We start from the raw sequence: 16,111 nt of genomic DNA on the forward strand, positions 1-16,111 counted from the left end.
GGATTAGAGTATCCTAAAAAATATTAGTTTAGAAATTGAAAAAGACAAAAGACACAAACAAAAAACAAAGGTAACTAACTCTTTCAGTGTCTCCTCTTAAAAGGAAAAAGGACAGACTCAGGGGCCCTATGGCTTACCTGTTCTGCTATATTTATACCAGCATAGGAAGCATATGTGTGTTGTGTAATAAAGAATTTGCCTGGTCTTTGGGGGTTCCTGGCACAGAGCTTCTAAAACCCTCGGAATTTTCCAAGTAAGTGGTAGGAGTATCTTTGTTATTCCTGAGCACCCAGATCACATCTCTGTTTATGCTAATGAGATGACTCACGGGCCCTTCCTTAGGTGGCTTCTAGATAGGGGTTGGTCACCAGAAAGATCAACCATGTAATTAGAGGGTTAGTATGCTGAGCCAGCTGTACCACTAGACGGCAGGGGAATTGGAAACTGAGTTCAATCACAAATGATCTAATCAATTATATTTCCATAATGAAACCTCAATCACAAACTCTGGATTCTGGGACTCAGGGAAATTCCTTGTTGAATACACTGATATACTGGGAGGGTGCCTTGATTCCACAGGGAGAGGATAGAGGAGTTCTGCAACTGGGACCCTCCCCAACCCTGCCCTATGAGACTCTTCATTTGGCTAGTATGGATTTGTATTCTTTATACTAAAACTGTAATCCTATGTATAATGCTTTCCTGAGCTCTGTGAGTTAAGCACCGCTGGCCTGGGAATGCCTGAAGGGCAGCAGGCATCTGAAGTGAGGACAGTCATGGAGGTTGAATACTGAGTCCTCAATTGTGGGGTCTGTGCTAACAGCAGGTGGTTAGTGCAGAACTGAATTGCAGTAAATATGCTGGGGATAGAACAGAATATGTGTACCACCAATGAGTGAATGCAGTATTAATACTGCATTCCAGGCTTGACATGAGGTCTGAGTCATGTCTGGTGGACTCGTCTTTCAAGTTTCTTCAAATCACAGCTTGTGGGTTTCTTGCTACTCCTCATATAATGGTGAAGGCAGATGGACTGAATGTTTGTGTCCCCCACCCCCCAAATTCCTATGTTGAAACCTAATCCCCAATGTGATGGCATTAGGAGGTGGGGACTTTAGAAGGTGATTAGGTCATGAGGTTGGAGCCCTCATGAGTGGGATTAGTGCCTTATAAAAGAGGCCTCCCTTCCACCATGTGGGGACACAGTGAGAAGATAGCCATTTATAAACCAGAAAGCAGGTTCTCACCAGACACCAATCTCAGACTTTCAGCCTCCAGAACTGTGATAAATAGATTTTCTGTTGTATATAAGCCACATAGTCTATGAGATTCTGTTCTAGCAGCTTGAATGGACTAAGGCGAGAACAGTTTGTGAACATGGTGAAAAGTGGGCCTGGAACTGGGCCATATGGAAGACTATTCCTATAGTAACACTACAGCGTCAAGTCTGTATTTCCTCCAAGAATGGCTGCCCCAAGCTTCTGGGGCCACAGACTTGTAGGACCTTCCCTCCTAAAGCCTCCTACAGGGAGGTTCATAATTCCTAATGGTCATGGTAGTAGGTGTTTATGTCTTCTCTAAAGATAAATGTTATTGATATCTAAATGCTGTGTTGCTGAAAATAATTGCATTACCCAAATCCAGCTTTATGCTGACTGACTTAATTCTGACTGAATGCAGTTCACAAATCAATAAACTGTTATTATCTAAATATCCATGCCAGGATCTGAACACTGACCTAATTTAATATGACTTAACACAATTCTACATTACGTTTCTATCCTTGTTCTGTCAGATCAAAGAAAATACAAATATTTTTGAGGTAGTGACACCTTGGGTTACACATACCTGAGTCCTTTGCATGTGATGTTTGGAGACAATCCCACCCGCATCTCCCACTGAGGACTCAGCAAGCGTTTCCTCCTGGGACTACAAGTCCTGCATCTGGGCTGCCTCAGCAAGCACTTCCCAGCCCACAGGGCCGCAACAACCTTGCAAGAGAAAGATGGTCATCCCTCACCCCTAGGTTGGGGAGGACTTGGAGCCCTCGCCCTGTGGAGAGGGCACACATTGTAGAACCAGCGCACAGCCCTGGCAAATGACTGTGGACTGTAGGGAGTTGCCTTCCATCCTGATTTGATGGACCGCTTGACTGTTTGCTTGGGAACGTACCACCATGTAGTAGATGACCTTGACCTCACCCGCAACAACCTTGCTTTCTCCAGCCATCCTTGCAAGAGAAAGATGGTTCCGAGTCAGAGCCTCCCAGCCAGAATCCAGCCACTTGTCTCTGTTGGTGGGAAGGAAGTTTCTAATGTACTCCAGTTCCCACTGAGTTGTTTCCTACTCAGTTTTTAGGTAAGACTATGTTTTTGAAGCGAAAAGGAACTAAAAGTATTGAGCCCTTTAGAGGACAAGTGTTTTATATCCCTGTTTTACAGATGAGCAATCCGAGATTCAGAGGCATGAAGTGACTAGAGGTTTGGTTGGGATTTCAACACAAGTTGGTCTATTGCCAACATTTGGACACTTTCTTCCACATCGCCCTGCATCTTTCCTCTTCTTACCCCATAAGGCTCCAATGACACACTTAGTTTCCATGAGCGAGTCACCTCTCTTCCAAGTGAAGTAGGGGCTGTACGTCCTGTTCAGGATTCTCTGTCCACTACGGAGGCTGTTTAAGCAATTACTTTGCCCTCTGTTTAATCCCATGGGAGTCATTACTGTTGAAGGGTAACAATAAAACAGGCTCATTGGAATTTCCTGAAGGTAAGGCTCTCCTCTAAACAGTTTCATTGTGCTGAACAGTAACGGCAGGGGCTGTCCTCTCCATGACAACTTTGATTGGCGGGGAAACCCAGACTGCAGGCTGGAGCCAACAGTCTCTTCTTTTGTCACAGGGATTGGGCTGTGTTCCAGGCACCATTTCAGTTTGAGTGCCAAAGCCGATAAATGCCCTTGATAATCACCTTCTCCCAGCCTCCCTGTCCATCCCTTTGCATTCCATAAATATTTCCTGAGTGTCCACTCTAGTCGTTGTGCTGCCTTGGGGCCAGAGAGTTGAGACAATGTCTCTGCCTTAAGGAGTTCGCTATCTAGCAAGGGAGAAAGCCAAGTTAATACCACAGTACATTACAACAATGCAACTGTGTCAAAGAGGAGGGGCTCATTGCTTTCCTGCAGGGAATCCAAGAAGGGTCTCTAGAAGAGGAGATCTTGGGTTTGATTTCAAAAGATGAGTAACAGTTTTCTAAGTAAGATGGAGGGGAGGGTGGGGGTGGGTGTTCTAAGCAGAGGGAATAGCGTGTACAAAGACATGAAGCAACATTGTGAGTTAGCTATCACTGTGGAGCAAATCACTCCCACACACAGTGGCTTAACACAATAACCATTATTTCTTATGGGTTTGCCTATGGGCTGGTGGATTTAGCCTGGGCTTAGTTGGGGGCTGGCTTCATTCCATGTGTCTCTCATTCCCGTGATGCCAGGCCGCTGGTATGTCTATGTCACGGCACCAACAGAGGCGAAAGAGATCAAGTGGGAACATGTCCTCTCATTTCTGCCACATTCTATTGGATGAAGCAAGTCATATGGCTGACAGGTTCAAGGTGCGGTGATGAAGCCCCGCCCACCAGGGAAGAGCACCACAAAAGGGCTTAGGGTGTGGATACAGGAACAGGTGAAGATTCGGGGCCATTGATGCAATTTACCAAGGAAGTTTCTCAACAGCGGAGCTATTGACATTTTGTGATGGATTTTTCTTCTCTGGGGGAGACTGTCCTATACATTGAAAGATGTTTAAGAGCAGCCCTGACCTCTACCTGCTAAGTGCTTGTACCTCTCTAATTGTGAAATCAGAAATGTCTTCAGAGTTTCAAATGTCCCCTGAAGGGGTTGGCAAAGTTGCCCCCATTTGAGAACCACTGTACCAAAAGTACGTTTGGAAAATAAAATATTCCAAATCATTGGAACATAAGATGCAAAGTAAGGAAGAAGGAAAGGGGAGAGAGGAGACGGGAGTGGAAATGGCCGGAAAAGCAACTGCAGAGGTCGATAGGGGCTGTTTTTTGGGGGTCTCACGTGCCAAAGTTAGGAGCTTTGACTTTATCAGAGGATATCAGATTTGAGTTTTGGGAGGTTGACTGGTGTAGTGACCCGTTCATCTGCCCAGCAGACCCCCTCGTTCCCAGTGCCAGTTGATGGCCAGCCTTGGTGCAGGGCTTCTCTGGGGTATAGAGGCATAGCAGTGGCAGCTCTCTTAGCCACCGGGGATGGAAGGAGTGAGGCCACTCACACAAAAGCACCCACCTCTGTGTGCTTGGTGTGGCATGGGAAGCTGCTTTATCTCTGCAACTGCATGAAGATTAACAACAGCCCTTTTCTGAAACATTTTGCTCCCGGGCCTCAAGGAATACCTGGTTCACATGATGCCTTTGGTTTTTCTCATCCGGGGAGGAGGCTTCTGAGTAAGAGCATTCATATCAATACTTTCTTGCCTTTCAGAGAGCATGCACCCTTCTGAATTATACGCAATTTAAGGAGTAATATCGCTCGGTGTACTTACTAGGAAGGCTGGCATCAGTCCTTCAGTTGTTAAACATCTCTCGGTTTTTCTATTATGGTGTAAATTGGCTAGTATTTTCCCAAGTTCATTACTGATATTTTTAGGTCCATTATTTATTTATAAGGCGTTAGAGGTACACACAGGTTCATGGCCTTACAAGAAATGTCCTCTGGTTAACATGACATCGCAGGTCTTAGCACAGAGGCACACTTTTCTTTGAAATCAGAATTCTTTCAAGTTGATTGGCTTATAGCACAAGTACATAGAGGGTGTGTATTCTTTCTTCTTGAATTTTTGCTGAGGGGACAGAATCCTGTGAGAATGGAATGCTTCCTGCATGGTGGCTTTTGACAGTCTAAGCAACTGGTTTTATTTTATGATGGGTGGCGGATCACAATGTTTTGTGGGACTGTTACTGTGTGATGTGATTAGGGCTTTAGGGGTGACATTTGAGTCACATGTGGTGTTGCTAAGCCTGCCAGAACACTGTCTCTCAAACTTGCTGCATTCCAAGAATTACCTGATGTGCTTGTTAAACTTTTCTATTCCTGAGCCCTATAGAGAGAGGCCTGGGAACCTGTGTTTACACGTGCTTCATAACTGGGTAAGTTTGGGAAGCAATAAGCTAGATTCTCAGATTTGGCTTTTCCTTCTAATCATTGAGAAAGCTTTTTAAAATTCAGATTCCTAGGCTTCACTTAAAGCCTGGGGACAAGGCCCTGGAATCTGTACTTTGAAAAGCTCTCTATGGGCCAGCCCTGTGGCTCAGGCGGTTGGAGCTCCATGCTCCTAACTCCGAAGGCTGCCGGTTTGATTCCCACGTGGGCCAGTGGGCTCTCAACCACAAGGTTGCCGGTTCAACTCCTCCAGTCCTGCAAGGCATGGTGGGCAGCACCCCCTGCAACTAAAGATTGAACACAGCACCTTGAGCTGAGCTCCACTGAGCTCCTGGGTGGCTCAGTTGTTTGGAGTGCGTCCTCTCAACCACAAGATTGCCGGTTCGACTCCCGCAAGGGATCGTGGGCTGTGCCCCCTGCAACTAGCAACGGCAACTGGACCTGGAGCTGAGCTGCACTCTCCACAACTAAGACTGAAAGGACAACAACTTGACTTGGAAAAAAGTCCTGGAAATATACACTGTTCCCCAATAAAGTCCTGGGGAAAAAAAAAAAAAAAAAGAACAAAATTTCCTTAATTAAAAAAAAAAAAAAAAAAGCTCTCTAGGTGATCTCTCTTTTACCTAATACAGTTTAGGTAATACTGCATTAGATTGCAAATTCCATGAGGTCAGAAGTCAAATATCCAGCTTGTCTACCGTTGGATCCTACATCTGCCTAGAACAATGCTTGGGGCATAGTAAGTGTTCAATGAATATTAATTTAATGAAAGAACTCTTAATACATCATACTTCTGTGATGTTTCCTATCTATTGCCTTTTTCTCTTCTGTTCCTTTTCAGATGCCAGAAGTATCAGATTAAACATACTTCTGCCCTTGGATTTTTTCTTAATAGGGAAATATGCATTTAACTGAGGTAATGTGCTATATTCAGTTGGGGACTCAGGGGGTCTGCATTTCCATATATGATGGGAAAGTGTTTGGCTAGCAATCCAGGGTCTATAAAAACAAAGCAAACCCCAAACAAAAACCTTTTTCTTTTTTTCCCCTAACATCCTTGATCTAGAAAGTTCTCACAGGACTTACCCTATTTCTGTTTGTAATCTAATTACTCTGCATGGGAACTGCTCTGAGGGGAAGAAGAGGACAGACTCTCTCGGGACCAGGTCGGTTACTTTGGGCAAAACACATGACTGGAGATAACACCTACTCCACAGGGTTACTATGAGAATAAAAGCAGAGAGTTTGAAAGCCTTTAGTGAAGTGTAAAAGGTATAGAGAGTATATGTATATTTATAAAAAATTAATATCTTTCCTCATGGGAGACAGTGTATTAAACTAGAAAGAGCTCAGGTTTTGGTCTGAGAGGGAACTGGACGCAAAGCTGGCAATGCTGCTTATAAGCTCCGAGACGCCCGTGCCTTAGTTCTCCCACAGCAGTTTAGATGATTAAAAGAATGAATGAGGTGAGTCACCTGCACGTGGAGAATTTGATGGTAGGAGGCGGTATCCTCACGGGCACGCAGGTAAATCAGTCTGGCGCTGGCTGCTTACGAGGTGGAGGGTGCAGTAGCTCCAGCCTGTCTGACCCGATGTTTCTTCTGTGGCCAAGGTTGGACCCTGACTCCCACAGCACTAGATGGGGAGAGGGGCTGGAGGCAAGTTACTGTAAACTGCATTTAAAACAAGTTTGGTAAGGTACACATAACATAAAACTCATCATTTTAAAGAGTGTAAGTCAGTAACATTTAGTGCATTGAAAATGTCGTGCAACCTTCATGTCTATTTAGTTCTAGAACCTTTTCATCACCCCAAAGGAAACCCTGCTATCTGTTAAGCAGTCACTTCCCATTCTCCCCCAACCCCCAACCCCTAGGCCCTGGCAGCCACTAATCTGCTCTCTGTCTCTATGGGTTTACCTATTCTGGATGTCTCGTATAAATGGAATTCTATAATATGGGCCTTTTGTGTCTGGCTTCTTTCACTGAGCATTATGTTTTCAAAGTTTATTCATGTTGTAATATTAACTTTATCTTACAGATCAGGAAACTGAGGCTCAAGGAAGGTAAGTAACTTGTCCAAGTTCACTTGAAGCCCAAGCACTTTGGCTTGGGCCATTCCTCATCTTTATGTCCTTCTACCTATTCTCAGGTGGGCTGTGCCCTGGGGGAAAAGGCCCCTCATGGAAGTCCTAATTAGGTGACTGTGGCTTTCCATTCAAAGTTCTTAGTTAAATTCAATTCTATGTACTATGGAGATAAGTAATCCGTCAGGCTCTGGGTATATCCAAACTTCTAAAAATAAACTCTATTTCTGGGTCAGCAGCTGTGAGGACCACATTGAACAATGACAGTGCCTTGGACACATTTAGTCCCAAAGCTTTTGTCCTGTCTTCTATTGCATCCCTAGTTAAAACAGCATTTCTCATACACTCCGATCCTGGGTCCGCCCCACCTGAACAGTACAGGTGCCTGGGAATCAGGTGTTTAACAAGTGTCCCTGCTTGTCCTTCGGAAAGAAGACATGGTCAGGTGGTACTAATTCTTTACGACAGATGGGAAAACTGAGACCCAGCAGAGAGGTGACTCCCCACGGTTTTGGATTTGCTTTCTTTCACTTCTAATGAAGGATGGAAGCCTGAGGGACCAGAGTATTACTTTTACTAAATGTTTATGTTTTATTGCCTACTTAGCTCTTTCAGGAATGGTTACATCAAAGGGCTATTAATCTATGAGCTCCTGGAGGACGAGGACAGATTATTGGAGTGCCCTCCTAGCACGTTAAAAATTAGTGATGACCATCCCGACACGGATGACAGTGACGATTAAACCCAGCGTGAGGGTCTGGATCCAGTCCCTTAACTTCTCTGGATGAAGTGTCTTCCTTTGTTAAATCAGGATAATGACACTCTCCTACTGTTGTTTGTGAGGCCAATTAACTACTGTCTTGGAAGGACTCAGGCCTATAAACACTTTGTAATCTATTCAAATGTAAAGAGCTTGTTGACTAGGACTTTAGTTTGTGAGCTAAATATACCAAAGCCACAAGATGCGAATGTTCAGGTCTGCCTTGTGAAATCAGACTGCCAACCCCATTCCTTTCTGCCTGAAATAGCCTTTCTAGTAACTCAAACCCTGTCAAGTAAGTAAATCATGGTTCTGCATTACAAACAAACAAACAAAACCCTATATGGAATGAGTATGAATTGGTCTTCAAGAGATTTTTTCCAGTCATAAATAATGGCTTACGAGGGGTGTGTATGTGTGTGTGTGTGTGTGTGTGTGAGAGAGAGAGAGAGAGAGAGAAAGAGACAGAGAGAGAGAGAGAGAGAGTTGTTATTTTGGAGTTCTGTTTTCATGATGATGTCAAGGCCAAAAGCATTAGAAAGTAGATCTGCTTTAGGAAATCATGCCAACTTAAAACAATTTGTAGTGAAACTCCTGTCCTAGTCCATTTAGGTTGCTATAAGAAAATACCATGGATGGGATGGCTTACAAACAACAACAATTTATTTCTCATGGTTCTGGAGGCTGGAAATCCAAGTCAAGGTGCCGGCAGATTCCGTGTGTGATGAGAGCCTGCTTCCTGGTTCCTAGATGGCTGTCCTCTTGCCCTAACCTCACATGGCAGAAGGGTCAAGGGAGCTCTGTGGGGTCCCTCTTATAAGGTCACTAATCCCATTGCTGAGGCCTCCCCTCTATGACCTAATCACCTCCCAAAGGCCCCACCTCCAAATCCCATTGCTCTGGGCACTAGGATTTAACATGAATTTTGCGGGGACACAGCATTTAGTCTATAGCAACTTCCGGCACAGAAAAGCCAAGTCATACCGCTATCTAGTAGCAGACTGTAGGCTGCTCTTCTGCCATGTTGAGGCTGAATGAGGGGAGGTGTCATGGGGAGGAGTCACCCTGTCTGTCTGACTCCACGATCACTCCCACCCTCATCAGAACCTTTCCTCTGCCCACCTGGCCTTCCCCTGTGAACGAATATCTTTCATAGCTTCCATAATTTACAAAACACTTTAACTGTTCTTACCTCATTTGAGCTTGAGAACAGCCCTCTGCTGTAGTCGGTGCCTTTATTTCCACTGTATTTTACAGATGAGGAAATCATTAACAGTACTAGAGATGTAAAATTTGTCTTGCCCTGTCTTCTTAGCTTGGGGTCATTTTTATGACAAGCCACGTTGCTTCTCCTGTGAAGGAAGGCTCCCCCATGGTGGTGGTGCCGGGACCCAAATGGCACAAACTTGAGAAGATTTTGTTCTGAATGATGGATAGCAAAGACGGATCAAGCAGGGTGCTCTCCTAGATATGGGAACGTGATGTGAGTTTTGGGGCTCCCCAAAGCTGTGGTCTGGGGGAGGCTCACATTTCCTGAGCATTTTTAGCATGTCTGGCTTTGTGCTAAGCTACTAATGTGCAGTATTACCTAGAGGTTAAGTGTGAGGTTCCAACTCCTAGTTTTCCCATTTATCAAATTATTTTACTTCTCTGTGCTTCAGCTTTCTCTTCTGTGAAAACACACACACACACACACACAAAACAGCAGTTACAACCACAACAATCTGTTTGTTCTGGAGGGATTGTGAGGGTGAAAGGAGTGCATACATTAGAGAATTCCTATAAGCACTCGCATTAGGATTGGTCCCCAGGCTGCACAGTGAGTGAGTGGCGTGGCTGCAATATGCATCTGAGCCCCTCTGGAGCGCGTGCTCTTAAACCCTGACCTCTTCTGCTGGTAAGAGCCAACACACCCAGGCTCCGATGTCATCCATCTATTCATTCAAGCATTTACTGAGTGCTTATCTTGTGCCAGGCCAAGCTGAATGGCGGGAATAAGGTCTCACCATGATTAAGGTGCTGCCCTGGCTGTGGGGCATGAAGTGGGTGGCTTGGTAACTGCAGCAAGAGAGGCTAACGTGGCAATACCAAGTGATAAACAGCACAATGGCAGAAAGCCTAGGAGGCTGGGGTTTCCCAAGGAGAAACCCAACCCCGGCACCGAGTCCTGAAGGTGGGCCAGGAGTGGGTGTGGAGTGGGTAGAGGCCTCGTGGAGAGAGTGATCTGCTGGTAGTAGGGTCTGGGGAGCCTGGGGACTGTGCTCTAGGAGAGTGAGGGGAAGAGGGGAGGCTGCTGAGAGGGTGTGGAGACTGGATCTGGAGGGCCTGGGTCACCAGGCACAGAATGGGAGCCCAAGGCAGTGGCCTGTGAACACGTTCACATCCGGGAAGGTTTGGTGTCTGCATGTGGAGAATAGATGGGACAGGCAGAGGGACACTAAACCAGAAGCAGAGCTATGAGCCAGCCACTTATTATAGAAATGGGGCAGCCGGGAAGAGAGGGGGCCTGGATGAAGGTGGTGGTAATAGAGGTGGGGGCTAGAGGGAGGGGCTTGGATTCCAAAACCCTCTTGCAAGGCTGGATCAGATCCACCTAACCTTTAAAAAGGCCCATTAGGCTGCCCTTTGGTAACTTTGTCCTTCAAATTTGTCCTTCTACTACAGCTAACCGGATTCCTTGGGGGAAACCCATTTGGCATGAACTGACAAGGTGTAAGGGACGCGGCAGTGTCCTGCCCATCTCTTGGCAGCACTGAGAACCGATCTCTGGGAACTTAATTTAACGCAGGGGCTTAAATCTTTGTAGGCGGCTGGTTAGCAGCAGGAAATGCACTGTTGCCCTGAAGAAGGCTCTTTAAATTACGAACGAGGGACTTGGATAGAGTTTAGAAATCCCAAATATTTAAATGCTGGCTGGCCATTTAAGGTGCAGTTGCCCGGCACCCCCAAAGCCAGAAGTTTCAGGACAGATGGATGGCAGCGGCTTCCAAGGACTGAATATTGCTTAGAGAAGGAAGGTGCTGCAAAGGCCTGAGCCCTGCATGAGTGGAGAACAGTCTATCTTTGCCCAGCTTTTCACGCAAGCAGGAGGCTGCTTCCCAGAGCTCTGACCTGGAAGAGCTGACGCGTAGCACTTGCCAATTTCCATGGTGTAAATATCCTACCATGTCTGATTGCAAACTACTAATGTGAGATCACCAAATCCAGAGTTGGGGACAGAAGTGCAGTAGCACACCATTCTATGGTATTTCTACAACACTGATACAACACACATAAAGGACCTCTAGAGCACAAATTGTAGTAATAGTAAAATGTAGTAAAATCATTAGGAAGTGATGCATTTTAAATAGGTATCCCCTTTATTTTTAATATAGGTTATTTAATTATAGGATTATATAATTTAATTTTTAATAATGGCTGTGCAAAATCTCTGGTAAGAGCTGGCTCCAAGACCCCACTGACTTTAAGGCAAGTCTTGGCCATGTTCACCCATTTTTGTTCCATCACCTTGTGAGCGTTATTATACCTGGAGCTTGTGCTGGACTTCCTGCTCCAAACTTAAACAGCTGACTATTTCCCCATTAGCCTGAGTTCAGAGAGCTTCTCTGCACATTTTCTCAAGTGTCAGGCTTTGGCCCTTTGTATTCAGTTTTCTGAGAGCCAGGGATTCTGGTCCCACCACTCTCTTTGTTCCTCAGGAGCGACCCCTGACAGTTCTCATTCCTGTGACTTCTATATCCCATATTCAGGCAGTAGTCACATCCTTGTCCTTTCCTACACTTGCTCCTTTGCAGGCTCCCGCCAGCATCTCTTCCTACTGTCACCCACCATAGGTCAGTATCCGTCCCCTTCCCGGTGATTGCAGCCCTGCCTGCTCTGCTGTCCTTTCTTCTGCTTGTCTCCTTCGCCAATCCGCCAGCCCCTGGAATGGAGCCCAGATCACCATTCCGATCATGCCCCCTCTCTGTTTAAGATTCCTGGTGGGACCTGCTCCTTATCAGATCCTTCTGGGCTTCCTGTTCTTTTATCAGCCAACGTACTCATGCCCCCTGCTGTGCAGGGCGGACCTGGTGCCTCTCAGGCTGCAGGTTCTCTGTTCTTAGTACCCTTCTGCGTTCGATGGCGTGTAGCAGTTTTTGTTGGTCAGACCTACTGGCAAAACCCTCCTGAATCATTTCTGTAACATGTTTCCTCCTATTGATTTAAGTCACCTCTCCGGGGAGTTTTAAAATTTTAATCAGCCTCACAGAGGGAGAGAGCAAAAGGCATGGAAGTCAGTTTCAGCAAAGATGAGCCTGGACAGATTCGAGTTTGAATCCAAGGTCTTTTTTGGGACACACAGGCTGAGTCCTTGTTCTGAGAGGCAGAGGTGGGGAGGACATCCAGACCACTGGCTGAGAGTGAAGCATTGAGACCAACCCACGGTTTTGGCATTACTTAGGCAAACAAATCAGCAGAATTAGTATTGCTGATGAATTGGGGCAGCTCAACTGTACTATGCAGTGCACACAGGCGCAGCTTGGACAGCCTGGAAGGTGAGAAAAATTTCTCTAAAAAACCAAACCAAAACAAGCCTCACTAACTGTAACTATTTATAAAGCTGAAGCAAAATGGGTGAGTCATAAATCAATTCTTAATTTTTCTTATCCCCTCTAACCCCCGCACCTTGTGTAGCCAATGGCCAAGCTAGAACAGAAAGCTTTGGAGAAATAAGTGAGACTCATGCAGGAGCATAGCCCTCCAGTCCGGATGCCAAGCTGGCCATGCCCACCCACCCAGGACCTCCGCACCACCTTGCAGAATCGCCACCAGCCAGTGGTCTCCTCAACTTTCCAGCAAACCCGCCCCCTCAGTGCAGAGGACGCAGATGTCTCAGACTGGGAACAGATTCCCTGAAGCTGAACTGATTTAAACAGTGTTTGGAGAGAATGTTTTCCCCAAAATGCTGTCAAGTTCTTTCTAAGTGACTTATAGTGCATGATCTTTGAGTGCCCTATAATAATTATAATTTAATAAGAGTGGAAATTTATTATTTACTAAGTTCCAGGCACTGTGTTAAGTACTTTATAGGTATTATCTCAATTAATTATCATAGCAGTTTTATGACAGTTTTATGGGTATTACAAATATTTAACAACTAATCCAGTGTTAACCTTTGGATTGCAACATGATAGGGAGTTTTGGGGCCTGGCGGGCAGGGTCATTCTGGGGTGGCTTCTGTTCACTTATCCGTAGGGGAGTATTCTAACAAGTGGGATGACTTCACAGGTACCTACCGTCTGATTATCAGCCCCACAGGGGTAGGTAATGTAAACACACTCGTTTGACAAATGAGGTATATCAATAAAGATTAGGTTTGACTTTGACTAACAGAAAACACTCAATGTCAGTAGCTTAAACAAATAGATGTTTATTTCTCACAGAGACAGTAAATACACTGAGAAAGGTTACTGAGGGCTAGAATGTTCTGGTCATCATGGGAGGAAGCATTATTTTGGGGGCATTAAAAATTACTTCCTGTCCATCAACGGATGAATGAATAAACAAAATATGCTGTATATGTACAAGAGAATATTATTCAGCCTTAAAAAGGAAGGAAATTCTGACAAATGCTACAACATGGACATTGTACTAAGTGAAATAAATCAGATGCAAAAGACACTGCTCTGTTTCAGTATGGAGCCAAAAAATCCTAACTTTCTTGGTTCCCTGGAGGCTAGGGCTAGCGATATAGCAAGGTCTGGCCAGGAAGTGAGCAGAAACCTATTGGGGTGATTTTGGAGGAAAGCTTTCCTTGAAAAAGAGAAAGCAGCGTTGATGCTATGCTTCACTCCCTGTTCGTGCTTTTGTGGTGGATGTGTGACAGTGCGGGAAAGAGCTCAGCATCACTGAGTGTCCTTTCTGATGTCACTGAGACGCTGGCCCAGTACCCGCTGCCCCTATCTCTAGATTTCTTACTACCTGGGAAACATTAATGCTTATTTGGTTAAGCTACTTGATGTGAGCAAAAGCATTCCCAGCTGATGCAAATGTGCCTGGCTAATTCTTATTTAGTTTTCATGGAGTCAATGTACACATACTTTCAGTCAATGTAGAAGACATGTTATTTAATCCAAAAATGTTTGTTGAGTTCCTACACTGTACCAGGCTCTGTGCTACGTTCTGAGTTTTTGAGGGCTTTCAGGAAGTCTTTCTGGACCTCCTTGGATAGAGGGAGATACACAGATCCTATGTTTTACTTGTGTAGGTACTCCGTTTGATGGTGAGTTCCTTGAAGACAGAGCTCATGTGTTCGAGTCATTTCTCCATCCCCAGTGCTCAGAGCAGTGTCTAACACACAAAACAGCACTCAGTTATATGGATTACTGAATGAAACAAGGGGCCTTGCAGGTGTCCAGGATCTTAAAAGCGTGAGAACCTCATTCGTTAGCTTCTAAGTATTGAGGCCTCTTTCCCCTCCCCCGCCTTTTTCTTCTCTCTCTCTCTCTCTCTCTCTCTCTCTCTCTCTCTCTCTCTCTCTCTCTCTCTCTCACACATACACACACACGCATGCACACACACACACATACCAGTGAGCGTTTCTTCCACTGGACAGAGCTTTGGCAATGATTACTGTCATGATCTCACCTGAATCAGGCACGTGGAATGGGGCTGGGGAGCCAAGACCCTTTATAAAATTAATTTTGAACAGGCTCTGAGAAGCTGCTGCAGAGATGCTGGCAGCCGGCTTCTTAGCCTTTTGGCTGCAGGGATTGAACACTGCTGGGAGGAGCAGAGAAGGTAAAAATCAGCTAATTAGACCTGGCGAGTGTCTCTGCTTTGAGAGTGGCCAGCATTCCCTTGGCACAGTGCTTTCTCTGTGCACTGAAGAGAGGTCAGAGGTCACACCCCTGGACTAGGAGCCCTGGTACCTTCTTGGGGCTGAGACATGGGTGAGGGGCCTTCACTGGGTGGACAGGGATTTGGGTAACTCTCTTGGAACGTGGTTGGCAGCACAGACTGACAGCTTAGATGAGGAGAAATCCACCTCTGAATCAAAGCTCACATTGACATATATTTTCTTTCTTTTTTTTTAATAAAAGTTTATTGGGGTGACAATTGTTAGTAAAGTTACATAGATTTCAGGTGTACAATTTACATATGTTTTCTTTAACGTTACATTTTTTGCATTTACATTTCAATTTAGACTGTTATGTATTTTCTGTAAAACATCTGGGAAACAGGAGGCCAGGCTAGATTGACATTTCCTACTTGCACTTAGCAGCTTTTTCTCTCTACGTCCACCATGTAGTGATAAGAAGCTGGATGTCGGCATCTGGCAGCCCAGAAATTCATGTCTGGGATCTGCCACTCACTAGTGTGTGCTCAGAGCTAAGTTACTTCTCTTTTCTGAGTCTTAAGTGCCTCATGTCTGAAACAGGACCCTATGCATTCCCACAAAGGCTGTTGTGAAGACGAAAGGAGTAGATAAGGTACCTAGTACAGCTTGGATGTGGTAAGTGCTCAATTAGTCGTAGCCATATTACCATTATTATCATTGCTATTCCAAGGAATACAAAGGAAGACAGGCTAACTTTATGGGGTTGTGTGTGTGTGTGTGTGTGTGTGTGTGTGTGTGTGTGTGTGTGTAGAAAATATATGCTTATATCCATCCCTTTTTGCACTCGCAGATTTGAAATATCTTTTTGCACTCGCAGATTTGAAATATCTGCAGATGGACGCTTACTTTGGAAAGATAATTTTCAGGTCTCCTCTCAGCAGTGTGTTTGGTTATTAATCGGAGCTCATGTTTACTGAGCCAAGCACATGCCTCATTTCATTTAATCTTTACAAACAACCCTATCAGGTCTGCACAAAGCTCTCCGTTTTAGAGGACACCGAGACCCAGGAAAGCTCCTACTTGACCAAGGCCCTGCAGGGTTCATTTCCCCGCAGCTCCCACTCTGCGTTCTGGCCTCCCTGCACACCCCTCCACCCTGTCTCTCATAAACATTCACCCTAGCTCCTCCCTGCTGTGCTGTGTGCGGAGCACGAGTCTTGTTGGATAGGCTGCGTCTCCTGCCTTTGTAACTTCATTAGAACGG

The sequence above is a fragment of the Rhinolophus hipposideros genome (genome assembly GCF_964194185.1).
Source record: "Rhinolophus hipposideros genome assembly, chromosome: 7".
In the NCBI taxonomy this organism is placed as follows: Eukaryota; Metazoa; Chordata; class Mammalia; order Chiroptera; family Rhinolophidae; genus Rhinolophus; species Rhinolophus hipposideros.